The 23,720-nt window shown below is 36.3% G+C and overlaps 1 long non-coding RNA gene across 1 annotated transcript; it reads left to right on the forward strand.

Annotated features, from left to right (window-relative positions):
* The first annotated feature begins 1,795 nt into the window (after positions 1 to 1,795).
* LOC309847631 lies at positions 1,796 to 22,629 on the forward strand. Its single transcript, XR_014302523.1, has 3 exons — positions 1,796 to 1,970; positions 20,928 to 20,986; positions 21,935 to 22,629. It is a non-coding gene; the product is annotated as an uncharacterized lncRNA (long non-coding RNA).
* The last annotated feature ends 1,091 nt before the right edge of the window (positions 22,630 to 23,720 follow it).

A 23,720-nucleotide genomic window follows, 5' to 3' on the forward strand; every position in this document is an offset into this window, starting at 1 on the left:
CAATAGATCTAAACTAATTTAAAAAAAACATAAAATATGAATATTTCCCATAAACTCTGTCTCCCCACACATAGTTGTCCTTATTGTTAACATATTATATCAATATAGTACAATTGTTACAATTGATAAACAATACTAATAAAGTATTATCAACTAAAATCCAAAATTTATAAGAGTTCACTTTTTAAATAGAACAATTCTATGAATTTTACCTTCCACCAGTACATTATCACAGAAAGAAGTTTCACAGACCTAGCAACCCCTTATGCTATATTGACCAATCATTTTCTTCCTCCTCTCAATCCCTGGCAACCACTGATCTGTTTATTTTCTTTATCGTTTCACCTTTCCTAGAATGTCATAAAACTGAAATCATACAGATTGGCTTCTTTCTTTCAACAACAGTGTTTAGTTTCCACCATGTCTTTCCTGGATTAATAGCTCTTTTCTTATTGTTGCTGAATATTATTGCTATGTATGAATGTCCATAGATGGTTCATCCATTTACCCATTGTAGGATATCTTGGTTTGCTTACTTTTGGCAATTAGCAAAAAGTTGTTTTTTTTAATAAAAATTCATAAACAAGTTTTTGTGAGAACAGAATTTTTTTTTAAACTTGTCATGATTTTTTTAAATTAATTACTTCTTTTTCTTTTTCTTTCTCTTTTTCTCTTCTTTTTTTCTTTTTTCTTTTCCTGTGCTATGGTGAGGGGAAAAAAGGTTAAAAAAAGGAAAAAAAAAAAGAACATAAATTTTTAACTTATTAGGAGAATACCTAAGAGTGTGTCAGCTACATTTTATGGTTAATCAATGCTTAGCTTTATAAAAACCTGCTAAATTATCTTCCAAAGTAACTACCAACTTGCATTCCCACTAGCAATAAATAATTATTCTTATTGTTCTGCAAATTCACCAAAAATTCATAGTTTCAATTTTTTTATGCATTTTAACCAGGCTAATAGATATGTAGCAAGAGTGAGTGAGCACAGGCAGACAGAGAGGCAGATAGAGGCAGAGGGAGAAGCAGGCTCCCTGCCAAGCAAGGAGCCCGATATGGGACTCGATCCCAGGACGCTGGGATCATGACCTGAGCCAAAGGCAGCTGCTTAACCAACTGAGCCACCCAGGCGTCCCTGCAATTCCTAATCATATATGATGGTAAACATCTTTTCATTTGCTTTTTTCCATCTCAATCTTCTTGGATGATATATCTGTTCATGTATTTTGTCCCCTTTTTATTTGGTTGTTGTTTTGTAATTGTTGAGTTTTGAGAATTCTTTGTATACTTTAGATACAAGTCCTTTATCACATATGTTACATCTTTTGTAATGGTGCCAAGGTTCTTGGATATTCAATTCCATATTATTGTTCTTGTTTTTGCATTTTAATTTTGGAAACCTCTATTGAAATACCTTCAAGTTCAGTGATTATTTCTTTGGCTGTTGCCAGCCTGTTGATGAGCCTTTCAAAGTCATTCTTCATTTCTGTTACAGACTATTTTATTTCTAATAGATCCTTTTTGTTCTTAGTTTTAATCTCCCTGTTTAAATTATGCATCTGTTCTTACTTGGTGTCCATTTTTTCATTAGGGGCCTCAGCATGGTTAATCATATTAAATTCCTATTCTGATAATTCTAAAAATTCTTGTCATAGCTAAGTCTGGTTCTGATGTTTGCTTTGCTTCTTGAGGCTGTATATTTGCCTTTTTAACATACTTGTTACTTTTTTAAAGATTTTTATTTATCCATTTGACAGACAGATCACAAGTAGGCAGAGAGGCAGGCAGAGAGAGAGGAAGAAGCAGGCTCCCTGCTGAGCAGAGAGCCTGATGCAGGGCTCGGTCCCAAGACCCTGAGATCATGACCTGAGCCGAAGGCAGAGGCTTTAACCCACTGAGCCACCCAGGTGCCCCCATGCTTGTTACTTCTTTTTGAAAGTCAGAGATGAAGTATCCAGTAAAGGAATTGAGGTAGCTATGTCTTCCGTGTGAGATTTTATGCTTATCTGTGTTTACTATTTGCTTTACCAGTAGGAGTCAGAGTCTAAAATTTCCTCTAATATCTTTATTTTTATCTCACTTGTTTTCATTGGATTTTCCTAGAGATTCCTAAATTGGATCTGAAGCTTGCAGTTTTTCATCTCTAATTCCTGTTGTTATATAGGATTCCTACTGGTATGGTGGTAAGATGTTAGAAGATGGGAAACATTCTATAGTTCTATGATTATGTCTTAGTCTTTTATTGAGCCTGAGTTGGGTATTCCTTTTCCTCCACATCAGTAGCTATGGTTGGATTTTTCTCTTCCCAAAGGTTGGTTAGCATTTGTTAAAATCCCTGTTGGTTAGGCTCTTATAAAATAGTTTTCTTCAGACCATGTTAAGGAGAACAGAGAGCATTATACTATTTCAAAATAGCTACTTTTTCCCCACTCTCTGTGGGAAAGAAGAGTTCCCAAGTCTTCAATGTGAGAATTTGACAGTCCTCCTGTTAATAAACTCCTGAGAGTGTGGGAAGCCTATCTATGACTGGGCCTCTTTCTATTTTTAAGTCACAAGCTAGCCTACACTAAGTCTCCAGTAATTCACCACTTAAAATTGAAAGTGTCTCTACTTGGCTCCAGCCACAGCCTTCTACTTCTAGGCTTCTCCTTTCATAAACTTTGATTCTTTGTATGTGCCTGTCTGTCTCTCCAGTTGTCATGTAAGTAATCTGTCCCGGGACCTCAATTTCCAGAGAGATCTAAAAAGAGTTGTTGATTTTCAGTTTTTTCAACTTTTTTCTTATTGTGAGGATGGGAGTGGCAACATTCAAGCTTTTTAGATGACAGACTGGAATCTGGTAGAGTGTGTGTGTGTGTGTGTGTGTGTGTGTGTGTGTGTGTGTGTGAAAAGACAGAAGTTTATTAGGTGAAGATGTAGAAAAAGCTATCAAGAATGAGAGGGGTCAGCCCCAACATGGTTGCTGAAGAGGGTATTTAGGGTTGGTCTTTTATAGAAAGCTAACCAGGGAGCTTAAATCCTTTTAACATCTCTATTGATATCACCATTGAAGAGGACTAGTGATAACACCTTCAATGGATTACTTCCTTTTTAGGGTCTGGGTATTCTTTGTTGGTCATAGGTGTTTATCACAAAAAAGACAACCATCCCACATGCCTAGGGCAGGGTGGTCCTGTTTGTTCCCTTATCTCTGGGTTTCCCATACCTCCATATTTTTGCGATTTCTATGAGCCTGATCACAGAGCCCCCTACCTCTCCCTACCTAGCCCATATGTCCCTTACTCATTCCTCCCCTTGACACAGTGTCCTTTGTTATAGACTCATCATTTGCAATAATAGTTGTGTGTTACTTTCCATCTTCTAGTTTTCAAAGAACATGTAACTTTGAGATAATAGGACATGTTCCTCATTTTATTATCTACTGAATATAATGACTCTATTTTGAATGACCTCAGACTACTTTGAATTAAGTCAGTGAACATTGCTTGATAGAAACAGAGAAGTATCAGGGGAAACTATGCAAAATGTTGTGTGTGAGTATGACAGTGTGTTTGTGCTTCGTTTTGAATAACGTGATTTTAAACCTAATCATTTATTTTTTAAAGATTTTATTTATTTGTTTCACAGAAAGAGAAAGAGAGAATGTAAGTATGAGTGGAGGGGAGGGGAAGAGTCAGAAGGAGACACAGACTCACCACTGAGCAGGGAGCCCAAAGGGGGGCTCAATCCAAGGATTTGGGATCATGACTAGAGTCAAGGCAGATGCTTAACCAACTCAGCCACCCAGGCACTCCTAAAGTTAACCATTTAGAAAAACTAGATGTATGATAAGATGCTTCACAAACCTTTTAATATGTGTATATTTTAATGTATGGCAAAAAATTCATAAAGACACTCCCAAAATAAGTGATTTCCCCAATTTTTGTTTAATTTATTAATATGCAGAAACAAATTATTAACCTCTTCTGTGTGTTTATGTTTCTAGACTCTTTATTTGTTAAAACCACACATCTTCTTATACCATATTTTCAGTTAGAAGGCAGTACCTCTAGGGGTGCCTGGGTGGCTCAGTTGTTAAGCATCTACCTTCGGCTCAGGTTATGATCCCATGGTCCTGGATTTGAGCCCCACATTGGTTTCCCTGCTCAGCAGAGGGCATGATTCTCTCTCTTCCTTTCCCCCTACCTGTATTCACTCTCTTGCTGTCTCTTTCTGTGAAATAAATATAATCTTAAAAAAAAAGTAAATTATGCAATTGGAGTCAGTTTTTATTTAACAAAATGATTTTAAAACAATCATGAAAATGGAATGCTACTTTGGTAATAAAATTTGGGAATAAATTAAAAAACAGATCTTACATGATTCTGCAACACACAATAGAGGGAATAGAGGTATTTTTAATAAATAATGAGCAATATCAATTGTTAAAAAAGGGAAAAATGGTGGTGGTGGAAATTTTGGGGAAGGTTGTTGGGGACTGGACCATGACAAAGAAAAAAAGTTTGGAGTAAATGGTTAAGATTGGTTTCACTAGACTTTTTCTATGCCTGCATAATATTCCTCTGTGTGTGTATGTATGTGTGTATGGGTCTGTGTCTATCTATGTACTACCTCTTCCTTATCCATTCAGCTATTGATGGATATTAGATTGCTTGCCATTTGCAACAACATATATGGACCTAGAGAATATTACGGTAAGTGAAGTCATGCTGAGAAAAAAAATACTCTATAATTTCACTCATATGTGGAATCTAAACATACACACACACACACACACACACACACACACACACAAGTGAATAAAATAAGGAAAAGCAGAATCAGACCTATAAACACAGATAATAAACTGATGTTTGTCAGAGGAAAAAGGATGGGGGGGGGTGGGCAAAATGGGTGAAGGGAAGTAGGAGATACAGACTTCCAGTTATGGAATGAATAAGTCATGGGGATGAAAGGTACAGCATAAGGAATTTATTCAACGATATTATAATAACATCATATGCTGACAGGTGGTAGCTACGCAGTGATGAAGACAGTGTAAATTATAAGGATGTAGAATGCTGTGCTATGTTGCACACCTGAAACTAATTAACATTCTGTGTCAACTAGACTATTTTTTTTTTAATTTTAAAAAATAAAGATGAGGAAAAAATGATTGGTTACACTGAAGAGGAGATTAAGAACAGTCCAGGCAAAGGAACAGAATCTCTGAGGTTGAGAGTGAGAAATAATTGGCACCTAGGGATGGGACATTTTAGACCCTAGGAATTATGGAGGAAGGAAGGGCATTGATGAACTTTGGTTTCTCAGAACTCTCACTGGAGACTTCCACAAAGACAATGCACTGTTGGGGCTCTCCCAAATAGATGCAAGCACCTTATATTTATCTTTCTGACAGATTTCTCTGACTATGATTTGATAGCAGGAGGCTTCCGACTTGCACCTCCCATGCAAAATAACTCCAATGCCATACCTACCTCCACTATCAGTCACATTAACAGAATACTTTAACATCTCTGAGGAACAAATTCAAAAGTAAAACATCTTCTTTTGAAAGACACATTAAAAAATAAAGAGACAAGTGACAAACTGGAAGAAATATTTACAGTACATATATCTGAACCCCAGAATAAGTGTTACACAAAAAACAGAATTCCAATGTTAAAAAGACTGTTCAGGGAAATCAACAACAATGACAATAATAAAAATAAAGAAGACATCAAGAAATACTCTATAGAGGAAAATGGTAAATAAGCACATGAAAAGTGTGCACCATTACCAGGGAAATGCAATTAAATCCATAATAAGATAGTACGATACATCCAACTGGATGTTGGTTATGGTATGTAACAAACAGAACTCTCTTATATGGCTAGAGTGAGTGTAGAAATGGACAATCATTCTAGAAAACAATATGGTAAATTCTTTTATTTTTTTGATGTTTTTTGCAATTTCTTAAAAAATTAAAAATATAACTTCTTTATAACTCAACTTTTCTACTGTTAAGTGTTCATCAAGTAAAAAAATGAAATCATAAGCCAAAACTTATAAAAGTGTTTATAAGAATGTTCCTAGGAAATCCGTTCATAATCACAAAAAAATAAAATAAATAAATAAAACTCAAATGTCCATGATTAGGTATAGATAAATAAAACATGCATATTCACACAATAGACTACTATTCAAGAATCAAAAGGACAAATTACTGCTTTGTGCAATAACATGTGTAAATCCCAAGGCATTAAGCTATATAAAAGAAGACACAGGCAGAGGAGGAATTCATACTTTATGATTCTATTTGTAGGAGGTTTAAAACTGACAACGCTATTATACTGTGAAAGAAAGCAGAATTGTGCTTGCTTCTGTGGATTTGTGAGAATGGGGAGGTTATTGATTAGGGACTGAGACAAAGGGAGATACATTAATAAAGTGTGCTTTAGATGCATATAAGTATGTGCCAAAATCTGCAGGACTTATTTAATTATCTGTTCATTTCAATGTTTGTAAATTATACCTCAAAGCAAGAAAAGCACTGGAAGATACTATTTCAAAATCTTGTTGGTGTTTCAAGAAAAGTTATCCTGAAAGAGAAATTAGGATAAAGACACACTTCCCTGCTCTGTTTCTGTGGTCTTCTTCAAGCTTCAAACCCTCATTTGTCTATCATATCTCATCCCTCTTCTTCAGGGATATTTCTCGGGCAATTTTTCCACCTATCCCCTGATCCTCTCCCACTCTCCCTTAACTGAATCCTTACTATCAGCATAAAACATACTCTTATTTCTTTTACCTACGGGAGGAAAGGAAAAACAAAACAAAAAAACAAAAAAACAAACAAATGGAAAAACCCTCCCTTCAGCATTGTATCTTACTTGTCATAATAATTCCCATGCCAAATTCTGAAGTTTTCTCCTAAATTTAATCTTCTTACAGAACTGGAAATGAGAATACCAGGTTTTCCACTGATAACGAGGACATCTTTGAATTGTTTTTGATTTTTATTTCCTTTACGCCCTATATCACATTCTTGTCTCAGCTTTGAAAATACATCCCAATTTCCCTCAACAATTTCTTACCTCTGCGTACTCCAAACATTGTGATCAAAGGCAATATTGCCTTGAGTCTTGATTATTCCTATGGCCTCCTAACAAGTTTCTCTACTTCCATCATCTCCGCTTCTGTCTGTTGTCACTACAGCAGCCAGGATAATCACATTAATATATCACTACTCTGTTCTAAATTCTTTAATGCCATTGCAGAGTGACAGTATCTTAATGACCTAAAATGCTCTTTCCATCTGATATATATTTTTTTCACTTTGAACATTTCTTCTGTTATGCCAAGTCTCCCTGTCTCCCTGTCTTTCCCTTAGGCGGTACATGGAGTAGTTTTCTCCCTTCCCTCCCTCAAGACTGATCAAATGTCTCCAGCTCAGTGATGAGTCCCAGTAACATATTTACAAATTCATGTCCTATATGAGTGTGTGTAGGGGTGTGTGTCCCATCTCCTTTCTCTTTTTTTTTCCTCCATAACATTTATCACCTCTTAACATAATGCACATTTTATTCTATTGTCTCAACCTTCCCAGTAAAATATAAGCTTGATGAAGGCAAGTATCTTTGTTCTGTCTTTAGCATATAGAATCATCCCTCATACATAATAAATATTGAGTCCATTAGCCAATTTTGGAAATTGTAGGTAGTCTTTTAGATCTACCTAGATCTTCTAGGTAGACTTCTAGATCTATCCTTGCAATTTAAAGTTATATTCATATTTTTTGAATTCTATTAAACCTACAGCAAAACAGAATATATTTATAGATGATTTAACATTTCCAGTGAAAACCCTAAACATTAAAAATAGTTCAAGAACATTATCATCAAAGAATATTTACAGCTGCCAGCTGGTATTGGCATAATTATATATATGTATATATAACATGCATATATGATAATATTATATATATTCCAATCATCTCATTAATGTTGGTGGTAATAGCATCAGGGGAAATTCCTCTTTTTTTAATCTCTAACTCCCTGTAAGGAAATATGAAGTAATTTTCTTATTGCAAAGTGAATAATGCTTAAGGAATGAAATCAGTCCCCCATCAGGGAAAAATTGGCAGAAAAGTTGAAATATTTATGACTTCTTTTACAACCAGGCATCTCAGCAGCATAAGCAGAATATGTACCTATGCTAAAGGCAACAAAATACTACATCTGAACATCTGAGAGGTAAACAGTTGGAATTTCCTCTTTTCCCTGAAAAGTTTGAAAAATAATACAACAACAAAATCAGAATTGGTATGATATTGTCATCTGGCCCAATTATAACTTTGGCCTTTTTAATCTTAATGCTATGATTCCAGTATGTTGAGTCGTATTTGTGGAATACTTGTATTCATTGAAGGAAATGTATAGTACAATGGTGCTTTCAGGTAGGCTGGTTGGTTTTGTTTTGTTTTATCCCTGCCACATTTTTTCTAAATGCTTAAATTATCAGAGGTAAGCATTAAATTTCTTTAATGGATTACATGCCAAGAAATTAAGAACCAGGGTGCCTGGGTGTCACAGTCAGTTAAGCATCTGAGTCTTGGTTTCAGCTCAGGTCATGGTCTCAGGGTCATGGGGTTGAGTCCTGTTTCAGACTGCACACTGTGTGGAGTCTGCTTAAGATTCTCTTTCTCTCTCCCTCTCTCTCTGCCCCTTCCACTCATGTTGTCTCTCTCCCAAATAAATAAACAAAATCTGAAAAAAAAAAAAAGAACTCACAACAAGCTAAAATACTGAAGAAAGGATTCAAATTACTTACATGAAGGTGCAAAGTTATTTGTAATCTCTGTTACTCAATGCATTTTGGAAGTAACAAGAAACAGCCATAATGTAAGTCATTCATGCTATAATACTTGTGTAATTTATTTGGCATTTTTGAAGAATAGGTTAACACTTCCAATCTTTTTTACATTTTCTTAAGGCAATCTTTACTACTGTAATATTCTTAAGTTCTTCTTTCTAGGTTTATTTCAACTCTTTAAATTTTTTATTTATGAATTAATTTTATCATCAGACATGAAGCTGTCTATAATCCATTATGGAGTCCATTCTACTCTTGATCCTGAGTATAATTAGGGTGCATATCATATACTTTGCTTTGGGAAACTTACCACATATAAAATTGCCTTCTGACTTGCTCTTAGTAAGTAGAGTTAGGTTAAGAATGCTTCCTTATCCTAAGTGTCATGAGAAGTAAGGAACAAAATTTTCTAATTTATATATTTTATGAGTCTTGAGACTACTTGTAAATTTTAAGAATTGTCATATATATATATATATATATATATATATGTGTGTGTGTGTGTGTGTGTGTATATATATATATTTTTTTTTCCACTAAGTTAGGAAGGGTAGCTAAACAATCACAAATTGTGGCAGTGGTTAGGTCCACGCCAACTGATCACATGAGGGAGATGTACAAGATATTATTGCCACACATATCCTTTTTTTTTCCCCTATGACAGTTCATTTTCTGTGTCAACTTGACTGTGCCATGTTGCTCAAGTATTTGATTAAACTTTATTCTGGATGTTACCATGAATATTTTTTAGAGGAAATCAACATTTAAATCAGTGGATTTCTAATAAAGTAGATTATCTTCCAGAATATAGGTGGCAAGTGTTTGAGGGCCTTAGTAGAATGAAGATTCACTTCTCTTGAGCAAGAAGGCATTGTGCTAGCAGACTGGCTTTGGACCAAAAGACAGCTCTCCTGGGTCTCTACCAGCTGGCCTACCTTCTCTTTCTTTCTCTCTTTTTCTCTCTATATCTGTATCTACTTTTCTCTATGTCTCTCTCTCTCTCTCCATTTACACATATCTATAGATACACACACACATGCACACGCTTCCAGTGAGTTACATATTTATGTCAGTTGCTAAATTTTTTGCTTCATAGAATGTGGCCTTGGTTCCAAGATATATTATGAGGAATCCCATGCTATTTAATCAAAGCCTCTATGAGCTTTTGATTAGCGTTGAAGTTCAAGGTATTGTAGACAAGGAAGGGAAACTCATACTCATGAGATTATATGCTTATCTGGTCAAATGAGTCACTGTTCTGTCCCTGCTGAAAGGGTGAAATGAATATGACATAATTAGTTTGTCTCTGTGCTGATTAACCTCCTCAAAAAAATCAAGAAATCAAGTATCTTCAAGAAATCAAGAGCTCACTATCCACCTCTGTTGCTAATGAGTCAAATGCCAATCAGCAACAATAGCTGGGTTAGCTTTAGTAAATGTCAGCCCATGTTGTTGGGCCCACCTATAGACTCCATCTCTGTCATCATGACTAGTCTGTTAAAGAGTGAGTTTTGCAAGTATCGGAATGATAAAGGACAGAAGCTAGTTGACACTGACTGGCTAATTCATCTCATACTTGATTGTTTAGTGTCTCTTCTGCAATAAGTGCTCTTTAACAGGCATTAATGTCTAATAGAGAGATCTTTATTCATTTATATGTAATCTCAAAGATCTGTTTGCATTCTTTTTCCGTTCTTTAATCCTCAATTTTTCTTTCAGGCCATTAACTAACCAAATAAGCCATCTTTGAATGCCCATAAACTCATGCATATGCTTAACTCAAGCCAATTCTCTCTCCATATAAAAGGGATGACCAGGTACAGCATCCAAAAATGCCAACAAATAGGAGGAACTTCCCTTACCATTGTGTTTTAGGATCACTCTTGAGTGTAGCTATAATGCAGCAGCAGTTTACATTTAGTGTGGCACCTTCCTATACTGGGCATATTCATCTGTGAATGAAGACTGATTTTCTTCTTTCTTTGGCAGCTCGTCATAAGGACCTCCCATTAGGCAACAGGTGGGAATTGAAGGAGAAATCTCAGTATAGGCATGGTAGAAGACATTGAGTTCATTTGTTCTGTTTCTTTGTGACTTAGGAACCTACTCAAGTCATTTCCTGTATGTACCACTTCAATGTTAATGATGAATTGCATCTGGGCCTGCCCAATCTTACCCAGGTAGGACTGATATTACCAGCACATGACAAGTGTTTCTGGATACATGGTTAAGTATGGTCTTATTATAGTACATTAAGGATTTGTGCTATGAACTTCCTTTTGGGGCTTGGCAGAAACTCCACGTAGTGTCCTTTTTAAAATCCAGATACTACTTATTGAATGCTCAATTATATGGGTCAAATGGCAGGGATATCTGTACTGTGACCTCCTTTTGAAAGTTTCTTGCTCTGGGCATCATCCAAAATAGTCATCCTTCCATGTCTCAGGATTGAGCTGTAGTCTAAAGCATGACATAAACATGTTGCTTCTCATCATGAAAAGTCCAACCCACGCACTGTGTCTCTTACTTAATGGTAAAAAGCAAGATGCAATAATTTATACTTTACTTTGTACAGATACCATCACGACTCAAATTGTTAGATTCTGAACTGTTACCCATGTAGCTGGCTTCTGACTCTTACAGTTTATCTCCAACTTGCTTGAACATATTATTTCATTAAGGTTTCCAAAGTATTTTCCATTTGTCAGTCACCACATTTGATTAACATGATTTCATTATTGTAGTAGATCAATTTAACATGTCCAGATGGCCCAGTAAACTTTGTAATATATTATGATATAAGGTAAGAAAATTAATATGACATGATTGCAAATGTCATTAACACACTAATAATGTCATTAATATTAATATGACATTATTGTGAATGCTTGTGGAACTATTGTGAATTAATATCGTTCCATGTGAATGAAATTGACTTCTTACTCACTTTCATGATGCATATGGAAAACAGTCATTCATAAGATTAATAGCTGCTTATTACATACACAAATTAACACTAAACTTCCCTAGTGAAGTTATCACATTAGGTGCAATAAGTAGAATGTGGGTTACTACTTGAGTATTTTATCAGTAAGTCATTGCTACTTTGGTCCACCTAGTTTTTGCAAAGAGTAACCCAACAAATTCAATGTAGATAAAATAGAGAACATCTCTGCATCCTTTAATGTGTTTGAAGGTGGAGTGATATATATCATTCCATTGTTTTTTTTTTATTTAATTTTTTTCAGTGTTCCAAATTTCATTGTTTATGCACCACACCCAGTACTCCATGCAATATGTGCCCTCCTTAATACCCACCAGCAGGCCCACCCAACCCCCTCCCCCCAAAACCCTCAGTTTGTTTCTCAGAGTCCACAGTCTCTCATGGTTCATCTCCCCCTCCAATTTCCCCCAACTCACTTCTCCTTTCCATTTCCCAGGGTCCTCCATGTTATCCCTTATGCTCCATAAGTAAGTGAAACTATATGACAATTAATTCTCTCTGTGTGAGTTATCTCACTTAGCCTAATCTCTTCCAGTCCCATCCATGTTGATACAAAAGTTGGGTATTCATCCTCTCTGATGGAGGCATAATACTCCACTGTATATATATGGATCATATCTTCTTTATTTGTCCATTGAAGGGCATCTTGGCTCTTTCCACAGGTTGGTGACTATGGCCATTCCTGCTATGAACATTGGGGTACAGATGGACTTTCTTTTCACTACATCTGTATCTCCGGGGTAAATACTCAGTACTGCAATTGCAGGGTAATAGGGTAGCTCTATTTTTAATTTCTTAAGGAGTCTCCACACTGTTTTCCAAAGTGGCTGCACCAGCTGGCATTCCTACCAACCGTGTAAGAGGGTTCCTCTTTTTCCACATCCTCCACAACATGTATTGTTTTCCATCTTGTTGATTTTGGCCATTCTGGCTGGTGTTAGATGGTATCTCAATGTGCTTTTGATTTGAATCTCCTTGATGGCTGATGATGATGATGAACATTTTTTCATGCGTCTGTGAGCCACTTGTATGTCTTCCTTGGAGAAGTGTTTGTTCATGTCTTCTGCCCATTTTTTGATGTGATTATCTGATTTTTGGGTGTTGAGTTTGAAAGATTCTTTATAGATCTTGGATATAAGCCCTTTATCTGTACTGTGACTTGCAAATATCTTCTCCCATACTGTGGATTGCCTCTTTGTTTTGTTGACTGTTTCCTTTGCCATGCAGAAACTTTTGATCTTGATGAAGTCCCCAAAGTTCATTTTTGCTTTTGTTTCATTTACCTTTGGAGATATGTCTTGAAAAAAGTTTCTGTGGCCAATGTCCAAAAGGTTACTGCCTATGTTCTCCTCTAGGATTTTGATAGACTCCTGCCTCACTTTGAGGTCTTTTATCCATTTCGAGTTTATCTTTGTGTATGGTGTAAGACAATGGTTGAGTTTCGTTCTTCCATACATAGCTGTCCAATTTTTTCAGCACCATTTATTGAAGATAATTTTTTCCACTGTATATGTTTCTTGTTTCGTCAAAGAGTATTTGACCATAGAGTTGAGGGTCCATATCTGGGCTCTCTACTCTGTTCCACACTGGTCTACATGTCTGTTTTTGTGCCAGTACCATGCTGTCTTGGTGAACACAGCTTTGTAGTAAAGCTTGAAATCAGGCAACATGATGACCCCAGTTTTGTTTTTCTTTTTCAACATTTCCTTAGCTATTCGGGGTATCTTCTGGTTCCATACAGATTTTAGGATTGTTTGTTCCAGCTCTTTGAAAAATTCCAGTGGAATTTTAATCAGGATAGCATTGAAAGTATAGATGGCTCTAGGCAGTATAGACATTTTCACAATGTTTATTCTTCCAATCCATGAGTGTGGAATGCTCTTCATTCTTTTTGTGTCTTCTTCAGTTTCTTTCATGATTGTTCTGTAGTTCCTCAAGTACAGATCCTTTACCTCTTTGGTTACGTTTACTCCAAGGTATCTTATGGTTCTTGGTGCTATAGGAAATGGAATCAATTCTCTAATTTCCTTTTCTATATTTTCATTGTTAGTGTATAAGAAAGCAACTGATTTCTGTACATTAATTTTGTATCCTGCCACATTACTAACTTGCTGTTATGACTTCTAGTAGTTGGGAGGGGGAGTCTTTTGGGTTTTCTATGTAAAGTATCATGTCATCTGCGAAGAGAGATGCAAAGACAGACAGTTTGACTTCTTTTTTGCCAGTTCGAATACCTTTTATTTCTTTGTGTTGTCTGATTGTTGTTGCTAGGACTTTTAGTACTGCGTTGAATAACAGGGGTTAGAGTGGACATCCTTGTCGTGTTCCTGATCTCAATTGGTAGGCTGTCAGCTTTCCCCTTTTGAGGATGATATTCGCTATGGGTTTTTCATAGATAGATTTTATGAAGTTGAGGAATGTTCCCTCTATCCCTGTACTTTGAAGTGTTTTAATCAGGAATGGATGCTGTATCTTGCCAAATGCTTTTTCTGCATCAATTGAGAGGACCATGTGGTTATTCTCTCTTCTCTTATTGATTTGTTCTACCACATTGACTGATTTGTGAATGTTGAACTACCCTTGCATCCCATGGATAAATCCCACCTGGTCATGATGGATAATCTTTTTAGTGTACTGTTGGATCCTATTAACTAGGATCTTGTTGAGAATCTTGGCATCCATATTCTTCAGGGGTATTGGTCTGAAATTCTCCTTTTTGGTGGTGTCTTTGCCTGGTTTGGGGATCAAAGTAATGCTGGCTTCACAGAAAGAGTCTGGAAGCTTTCCTTCTGCTTCTGTTTTTGGAAACAGCTTCAGAAGAATAGGTGTTATTTCTTCTTTGAAAGTTTAGTAGAATTCTCCAGGGAATCCACCAGGTCCTGGGCTCTTGTTTTTTGGGAGGTCTTTGATGACTGCTTCAATCTCATTACTAGATATTGGTATATTCAGGTTGTCAGTTTCTTCCTGATTCAGTTCTGGAAGTTCATTGGTTTCCAGGAATGCATCCACTTCATCTAGGTTGCTTACGTTATTGACATATAACTATTCATGATATATTTTTTAAAGATTTTATTTATTTATTTGACAGACAGAAATCACAGGTAGGCAGAGAGGCAGGCAGAGAGGAAGAGAAGCAGGCTCCCTGTCGAGCAGAGAGCCTGATGTGGGGCTCGATCCAAGGACCGCTGGATCATGACCTGAGCTGGAAGCAGAGGCTTTAACCCACTGAGCCACCCACGTGCCCTGTTCATAATATTTTCTGATGATTGTTTCTATTTCTTTGGTGTTAGTTGGGATCTCTCCCTTTTAATTCATAATTTCATTAACTTAGGTCCTCTTTCTTTTCTTTTGGATTAGTTTAGCCAGTGGTCTCTTGATTTTATTGATTCCTTCAAAAAACCATCTTCGGGTTTTATTGACGTGTTCTCCTATCTCAATTTCTATCTCATTGATCTCTGCTCTAATCTTATTTCCCTTCTTGTGCATGGGGTTGGCTTAATTTGTTGTTGATTTTCCAGTTCTTTAAGGTGTAAAGAGAATTGGTATATTCAAGATTTTTTTTTTTTTTTGAGTGAGGTTGGGATGTCTATGTATTTCCCTCTTGGGCTTATAAGGTATACAAACAAAAATTGACAAACAAAAAGAGTGACAAATGTAAGTGATAAGGAAAAAACAAAACAAAACAAAACAAAAATAGCCAAAATAAACCCCAGAGATAAGATTTATATAATACCAGAACAAAAACAAATGCACAGAAACACTGACAGAAGAAAAAGATAGTAGGGTGCTTATAAATCCTCAGTGTGGGTGAGGAAGGTTATTTTGATTCTTCCTGGCTTATATTGATATCTTTGTTAAAGGACTCAACTTTTCAGAGATAAAAGGAGTTTAAAACTGGTTTATACATAGGGGTAGTATTGATTAGGGAAAGAGGCTTGCCTTGCAGCTTATATCTATATGTATATTTTTAAAATTAGGGGAAAAAAAAAGAAAAACACTGGTATATGTATTAAAAAAGCTCAAGTTAAAAGGTTATTATGGAATATGTTGTATTAAACCTCTAATTGTAATGATAAGTAGGTTAAAAAATTAAAAAGAAAAATAGTGAGAACAAATTAAGTATAAAAGTTGCATCTAGGAAATATCCAGGTTTTAGGGCAATACTGGGAGCTTAATATATTGTTTTCCCCTGATGTTGGGGTTTTACGTTCTTATGGAAATCCTGTGATGGTTGTCCTCTAGTTATTTTGGCTTGCTTTCTGGGGAGGGGTCTGCCACATTGTTTTTCAGTCAGTCTTGCTTGGGTTGAGGTCTCCTGTCCCCTATCAAGAGGCTTGGCTCTGTGGATACAGGTTTTTCAGGCTTTTGTTCTCTGGAAGGTTTTTTCTTGGCAGCTTTTTGTCGCTTTTCAGAGGTTTAGTGGAAAGCAAACTGCACCCAGAACTCTGTCTCAGAGAGAAGCCTGTCTGCACTGATCTGGGTGGTCCAAAACACACAGAGTCTCCCTCTGCAAACTCTGATAAACCCTGCAACCTCCCACAGGCAGTGCACATTCCCTGGCACCATCCCAGGAGTCGCCCAAAGTGCCTGCTTATCTTTGCACCCCCATGCCACTAAAACCATGAGTGATACTGGTCCAGGGAGGCCACTTATGGTGGTTTCTTTGCCAGGACAGCTGTCTGGGGTCCAGGCCTCAGGGTTTCACAGGTCACCACAGAGGGCTACTGACCAGAGATCGTGATGGGTTCCTTCAGGAGGGTCTGGAACATCCAGACCCTCTTCTTCTCCTAGAGACCACTGGCTACTGGCCACATGGAGCTTTCTCGGGTGCAAGTGGGGAGTGGGTCAGAGCTTGGTCCTGAAGTACTCACAGAGTTGCAAAAGGCTGTAGTTCTAGAGAGCACAGGCTGGCATCCACACCTGACTCCCTCATGTGGGGATGCGAATGTGCCCAGCCAAGTGGTGATGCAAGCTGCACAGCCCTGGGGACTCAGGGACCAGGAGCTGGAAGCTCTGCTGTACTCTCTCTTCCCCAGGTGGTCGCCAGAGGTGGCCATCATGGTTCCATGGGCTTAGCCCCATGCCCGTAATCACCCGATTCCACCAGTTGCCCCTTTCAATCATTTGCTCTTTTTGAGTGCTTTTAACCAGTTTCCAAGTTAATGCTCGTGCCCATTCACAGAGCATTCTCATATTGGGATATTACTTTCTAATGCGTTTCTCTGGTGGCTCTCTCCCAACTTCTGTTTATCCTCCGATATCAGTCCGGCTTTCCCAATCTGCTTTACATCTCCACTGGTGTCTTCTGCCCCTGTAGAGATTGAGAAGTGTATAATCCTACATCTCAGGTTTATTTCATGGGTGTTCAGAATGTTCTGTTAGATAATTAGCTCTCTTTAGGGGATTGGTTGAAACAGGGGCTCTTCTCTGCCATCTTGTCCCTCCTCCTCCACTGTTTTTTTCTGTTTTTGTTTGTTTGTTTGTTTGTTTGTTTGTTTTTACTTCTGGACCTGCTCAGATCACTTCTCATATGTACCATTTCAATATTAATGATAAATTGCTTCTTGTCATGCCCAATCTTACCATCGGGTGGGACTGACATGACCAGTTCATGATAGGTGATTCATGTAAAATATACCCGTAAGTATTTATACATGTAAATATGTATATATCTTTAAAAAAATATGTGAAGCATTTTTTTTAAGATTTTATTTATTTATTTGAAATAAAGAGAGAGCACAAAAGTTGGGGGTGCAGCAGTGGGAGGAGGAGAAGTAGGCTCCCTGCTCAGCAGGGAACATGACATGGGCTCAATACCAGGATCATGGAACCATGACCTAAGCCAAAGGCAGACACTTAACCAACTAAATCATCCAGGCACACCTTGAGCCCTGGAATATTAAGTATTTTTTAAAAATGCTTTATATTTTATTTTATTTATGTATTTTTAAAGATTTTATTTATTTGTCAGACAGAGATCACAAGTAGGCAGAGAGGCAGACAGGGGCAGGGGTGGGGGGAAGCAGGCTCCTTGCCAAATAGAGAGCCCGATATGGGGCTCAATCTCAGGACCCTGGAACCATGACCTGAGCTGAAGGCAGAGGCTTTAACCCACTAAGCCACCCAGGAACCCCTAAAAAAACTTTATATTTTAAAGATGTTTAAGGTTACACCAAAATTGAAAGGCAGGTACAGATGTCTCCCATATACTTCGTTCCTTTATATATCTAAATGGAGATATATATCTATATATATATATCTATAGATATATATCTTTCCACATTGTCCCTATATATCTCTATATATAGATATATATCTTTCCCCATTGTCAATGATACCTATCAGAATAGTATTTTTTTTAACCAAAGATGAATCTCTACTGAAACATCATAATCACTGAAAGTCCATTGTTTACCTTTGGGTTCACTATTGGTGCTGTGCATTCTATGGTCCTGGAAAACATACAATACATATATCCATCATTATAATAGCATACAGAGTATTTTCACTGACCAAGAAATCTGTATTCTGCCTAGTCATCTCTTCAGCCACTCCTTAAACCCCTGGAAATCACTGATCTTTCATAATATCCATATTCTCCTCTTTTCCAGGATGTCATATAGTTGGAATTATACAAAGTATAGGCTTTTTATATTGGCTTCTTAACATAAGTAATGCACATTTATAGTTCCTCTAAGTCTTTTCATGGCTTAATAGCTCATTTCCTTTTAGTGCTGAATGTTCCACTATCTTGATGTAACACAGTTTATTTATCCATTCACCTACTGAAGGGCATCCTGGTTGCTTTCGAATTTGAGAAATTATAAATAAAGCTGTTATAAACACCTTGTTCAGGGTTTTGTACATTTTAAATTCTTTTGGATGAATACCAAGGAGATTAATTACTGAATTATATGGTAGGAATGTGTTTCATTTTGTAAGATATTACCAAATAATCTTCTAAAGTGACTGTATCTTTTTGCATTGATTGAGATTTCCTGTTGTTCCACATCCTCACCAATATTTGGTGTTGTCAGAGTTGTAGATTTTGGCTATTCGAATAGGTGGGTAGTGTTATTTTAATTTGAACTTCCCTGATGATATATTATATGGAACATTTTTGCATATGCTTATTTGTCATCTTCCTTGATGAGGTATCTGCTAAGGTCTTGGGTCCATTTTTTAAATCAGATTTATTTGTCTGAATTAAAAGTCATCCTCATATCAAAAGTCATGGAGTATTTCCCCTACATTAATTTCTAGCAGTTTATAGTTTTGTGCTTTACATTTGTGACCCATTTTGAGTTAATTTATGTGATCAGTGTAAGTTACAGGTCATATTTTTACATGTATGTGCACATTTTAGTGTCATTTGTTAAGTATATTATCTTTGCTCCCCATTGTATTACCTTTTATCTTTTATCAGACATGAGTTAACTGTATTTATGGGGGTCTATTTCTGGGTTCTTGATTCTTTTCTATTGATCTATTTGTCTACTTTTCACCAATACTACACTGTATTGATTAGTGTAGTTTTATAGTAAGTCTTAATGGCAGATAGTGTCAGTCCTCCAACTTCATTCTTCATTCTTCCCCTTTTAATAATGTGTTGGCTATTCTGGATCTTTTCCCTCTCTATATAAACTTTAGAATAAGTTTGTTGATATCCATAAAATACTTGCTGCAAAACTAAATACATTCTTATCATACAATCTAACAGTTGTACTCCTTGATATTTACCCTAGGAAGTTAAAAACATGTTCACAAAAAAACCTTCACACAGATATTTATAATAGCTTTATTCATTCATATTTGCCAAAACTAGGAAGCAACCAAGATCTTTAAGTAAGTGAGCAGATAAAGTGTGATACATCCGAGAAAACAAGATGCTACTCAGCAGTAAAAGAAGTTGAGTTATAAATCCATGAAAGACATGGAGGAAACTTAAATGCATCTTACTAAGTTAAAGAAGCCAATATGAAATGTCCACATATTGTATAATTCCAAATACATAGCATTCAGGGAAGGGAAAAATATGGATATAGAAAAGTGATCAGTGGCTGCTAGGGATGGTGGAGGAGAGGGATAAATAGGTAGTACATGGAGGATTTTCAGAGTATTTTCAGAAAATACTCTGTTTGATGCCATAATGATGGAAATGTCATTAGACATTCATCTATGAGAACATAGAATGCACAAAGCCAAGAATGAATGGTCAGTAAGGAACTTCTTGTGATTATGATGTGACAATGTAGGTTCATTAATTGTAACACATGTAGCACTCTGGTAGGGGATGTTGCTAATGGAAGAAGCTATGCACGTGTTGGGGTGGGAAGGGGGCATAAGGGAACTCCCTGTATGTTCCCCTATTGTGAACCTAAAACATCTCTTAAAAAATAACCTTAGTAAAATTAACAACCCATTGGTCTACCTTGGACTTTTATTTGATTATTTATCTATACTAATTTTTTTTAACATCTTGAATTGGTTATCTGGAAATTATTGACTCACTGAAAGTACACAGATCTTCCAAATGTAGAAATTTTATAGAATAATACAAAATCATATTAAAGTCTTTAAGAGGGTAAAGATATAAAGATTTTGGTGGGAGATTATGAGTTTCTCAAAATTCTAAAATATACTGAAAACCTTAAAATTACCATTAACTTCAAACTCTTTCACTTTCTTTCCTCAAAGTGACAGGAGCACTCCTTTGATTTTTTAAAAAGAATAAACTGTATAAATACTCAAATAGGAATAACCCTAGTTTACCTATCAGTCATACTTTCAAGTAAGTATGGGTTTTCATGACAAAAAACAAACAAACAACAACAACAAAAAAACCCTTGCTACTTCAACACACAACTCAAACAATCCAGAATGAGTATGGGATTAAGTGACAATGCCATTTGTGTAACCAAGTCAAATAAGGGCATCTATTCTCCAGAAACTTGGGTTCCATAGATGGATTTTAATAAACTGTAACTGATATAATTACTTGTTATTTATTTGAAAGGAGAATGCTAGGAGCAACAGAGAAATGTTGTTTTTGCTTTGTTTGTATTGTGCAGAGATAGCAGCATGAGACAGAGGCAAGGATCCCAGATCTGAAGTTTCTGAAGAAATTCAGGTGAGATCTGATGGCCAAATGGAGCTGTGTGAGCTTCCAGGGAAGGAAAAGAATCAGCTCTCCTGTCCTCACTCTCAAAATGTGAAAACCAGGAAAATGCTCTATTGACCTATGTACTTTGTCTAGCACATAACACAAGACAAAAATGAACTGCCTTTGTTTTTTAAATACAGGCTTGATTTTATGATCTCTTCTTTGACTTGTTACTGCTTTATTCTCTTATCTAGTATCTTAATCAACTATTTCCCTTAGTTCCTCCCTTAAATCAAATATAACATTACTTATATTCTGGGGGGAAATCCAAAGCAAATGTATCTGAATGATTTTTCAGCTCAACTTAAAGTGGGACTTACACAAGGAAGAGACACTTTATAGTATGATATGGTGATCAGAAACTGAAGACAATTACACATACACTTTATTCTTAGAGTTGGGATGATGCACACATACCATTTTTCTTACATTCTCTGTTACTTAGAGAGACAAACAAATGTTCAAACACTATTTACACATATTTTAACACTGTTCTTTTTTTCAACTCCCATACATTACCTGGGTTGTTTAAAGATTACAGCTCTATTTTGCCATCTTGCTTTTTCATTACATTTTGTAGTTTCTATTTTTTTTTTCTGCCTCTATTTTTTTTAACTGCCTCTGCTACCTTGATATGTGTTTTTCTCATTCATCAGTAAAATTAAATATATATTGGAGACTGAATGTTAAAGTCTTATATTTATTATTTTTCAGAACCTAATTTTAACAATAATTCTTGTATAAATAAATGATAGAACATGAATAAACATGTTCTTTTTACAACAAGATTATAAAACATAAAGTAAAAAATTGCAAGGACCCTTCAGCCTCAGGCTCCTCTCATGCCGATTTTATAAAACAATTTCCCAAAGATAACATGTTTTTATTCTAGTGACTCTTTTGTTTTATTTACAGGTCACAGAAATAGAAATGCAAATTCCTTCATGAATGTGAGTTTTGGGGAGACTTGGACCTATCAACAATCTGACTCCTTCGATGCTTTACAAATTCTTAAATCCTTGGAGTTACCTGAAGCAGAATTGTGAATTCTTGTTGTCATTCACTCAGAATTCTAGGTTAGCAAGTCCCTAAGGCAGGAAAGAGTTAGAGTGAATAGCAGGAGTTTAGCTGGCCTATGATTCAGCATGTGTTCCTGGCTGTTTTCTTTGTTGTGGGCTACAGAAAATGGGATGGATCTGTTCTGTATCGATGCTGATGCTCTCTAGAGATGCTGACAGAGGTTAAGAAATAAATGGTTTGAGGTGGGTCTATAAAAGTGGCTCTCATGTTGGCATATCTGTTTTATGGTTTTAAAAGAGAACTATCTATATCCAGTTAATAATCTCATTTCATCTTGAGTTCCTGCATTGTTAAACTAAACATAAAGAACCTCTTGGAACAAAGCTGTGCATAGGTTTCGACTGTGCCTTTTATGTGAGTGGAGCTCACTCTGGTAGGCTGGGAATTCATTAGGTAAATTGGCACTGCAATTGGTTGTGCTTCTATTGAAGAAGAAGAAAACACTGGCATGAAAATTCTGTGAAACAGCATAATTTAAAGGTGAATTGTTTCCTCCAAATATTGAATCCCTTGAATTTGGGGTTTGCTTTCAGGCAATTGAAATTTTCCTAGCACATTTAAACCTAAAGGGATTTATTAGCAAATATTAGGAAGATATAAAATCATTGGAAGTAGGTTATAAAAGATCCTGGCCACACTTCCAGGAGTGATTTCACCTTCCAAATTAAACTGCCTTTACCATAATCATGTTCTCCATTGCAGAAACAAACAAACAACTTAGAATCAGAGAGCAGAGATGACATACCTGCATTCTCTCTGTCCTGATCTGGGGCAGCACAAGGGATGTCTCAAGTTCCATATCCCTTTGCTTTTTATTCAGTTCTGAGTCTATTTCATGTAAGTTTATCTGCCTGAGCAAATAAATTGCATCCAGAAAACCAGATGCAAAGACATCGAAGGAGTGCAGTTCTTGAACCTCTCCAAATATGAATGCACACTAGAAGGAAACACGGTGGCTGCTAAGCATCAATACATACCACATTTCTGTCACATCTTTAAAAATAATTTTGTAGGGGAGCCTGGCTGGATCCGTGGGTTAAAGCCTCTGCCTTCGGCTCAGGTCATGATCCCAGGGTCCTAGGATTGAGTCCCCACATTGGGCTCTCTGCTCAAGAGGGAGCCTGCTTCTCTCCCTCTCACTCTCTGCCTACTTGTGATCTCTGTCAAATAAATAAATAAAAATAATTTTGTAAAGCTTACTATATATTGAAATTTTTATATAAGACCCAGTTGCTGTTTATATTATATATTTAGAGGTGTGTTCCTGTGAGAAATAGAAAAAATCAGTATCAAATTTTATTATGGGACAGAAAGTCCCTGGTGCCCTAATTTCCCTAATGCTTTTATTTTTGAGTGAATGTGATTATCTTTGTTTTTTGTGTATAGCACACAGAGCTAGGGAGAAAAAAAAATCACTGCTGTAAATTTTTGGTTAACTTTAATTGACTGACTGATGTTAAAGTTTTCATGGAATAAGTAATCGGAACCTAGGACTTTCTTTAAGCAAGATACATTTTATTTGTAAGTAAGAGAAAAATAGATGTCATTATACTATAATATTCTTTTCCTCATCTATGGACTTTTTCCTTCACATTGAGACCTACCTCAGTCTCCATAAGTT

This window comes from Mustela nivalis (genome assembly GCF_964662115.1).
Source record: "Mustela nivalis genome assembly, chromosome: 14".
In the NCBI taxonomy this organism is placed as follows: Eukaryota; Metazoa; Chordata; class Mammalia; order Carnivora; family Mustelidae; genus Mustela; species Mustela nivalis.